Source organism: Tupaia chinensis, unplaced genomic scaffold, assembly GCF_000334495.1.
Source record: "Tupaia chinensis unplaced genomic scaffold, TupChi_1.0 Scaffold145273_1, whole genome shotgun sequence".
Classification (NCBI taxonomy): domain Eukaryota; kingdom Metazoa; phylum Chordata; class Mammalia; order Scandentia; family Tupaiidae; genus Tupaia; species Tupaia belangeri.
Window position 1 is genome coordinate 34,989 of NW_006205134.1, and position 1,178 is coordinate 36,166.

Below are 1,178 nucleotides of genomic sequence, written 5' to 3' on the forward strand. Positions count from 1 at the left end.
ATGATACATATTCTCTAGGCCTTTTAGAAAACATGGAGTGGCCACATATGTGCAAATCTATAAGAAAGGTAATATTGTAGAGAGAATGGGTACTGTTCAAGAACGAATGCTCCAGGGACCAGCAGATAGCATAATAGCTACTTTGCTAGACTCCCATGTAGTCGACCGCAGTTTGAGTCCCAGTCCCGGTGGCTTAAAACTCACACCAGGCACGTGTACGTATGTGCCCAAGATCCCGAGAGGAGAATGGAAGAGAAGGGATTGTGGCATGGCCATCTGCCCTGGGGGGGGGTGATTTCTGGCTTTCTGTCTCTCTAGTGAGTGCACGTACCCTATAGCAAAAAAAATAATAATAATAATAAAAAATAAGGAATGCTCCACAAATGGTATACCATGGAAAAACTGGAAGAGTCTACAGTATTACCCAGCATGCTATTGGCATAGTTGTAAACAAACAAGTTAAGGGCAAGATGTTTGCCAAGATAATTAATGTATGTATTTAACACATTAAGCATTCTAATAACAGAGATGGCTTCCTAAAACTTGTGAAGGAAAATGACCAGAAAAAGAAGGAAGCCAAAGAGAAAGGTACCTGGGTTCAGCTAAAGCCCCAGCCTGCTCCACCCAGAGAAGCACACACTGTGAGAACCAATGGAGAGGAGCCTGAGCTGCTAGACCCTATCCCAACGAATTCATGGCGTGATAGGTGTTAAAAATAAACTCTGGTCCATAAAAATGTCTTTCTTAATTGAGTAGAATTGTGCTGTTCCCTCTAAAGCAAATTTTAATTGGCTCTGATTCATTTTGTAATATCTTTTTTCAAATACAGTGTTTTTCTGCCTGCAAGAAGGTGGCTTATGCCACAAAAAAAACTCAGTTGGTTAGGAAAAATAAATGCATGCAGACAGACGTGAACACACACATGCACATATACATTCGAAAGGAATATCATTTTATAAGCAGTGACCTAGGAAATTAATCAGTTTATATTAGCTGATTGTGTATCAGTTTACTATGTAGAACAAATATTCCGTTTTTTCTGGAATTCTGTTCCATTTGGTGAGATCTATTACAAGGATTACTTTTGAACTGTTATTCATGTTACATTTAAAACCATTAAACTTTATATTTAAAATTAACACTTCTTTTTTAAAGAATTAATTTAATTTTTTTTTTTT

General features: G+C 37.5%; 1 protein-coding gene across 1 annotated transcript in view; it reads left to right on the top strand.

Moving 5' to 3' along the window:
* Positions 1–1,178, top strand: part of DNAJC10 (DnaJ heat shock protein family (Hsp40) member C10) — a 62,165-nt gene that overhangs the window by 23,928 nt on the left and 37,059 nt on the right. The window lies entirely within an intron of this gene.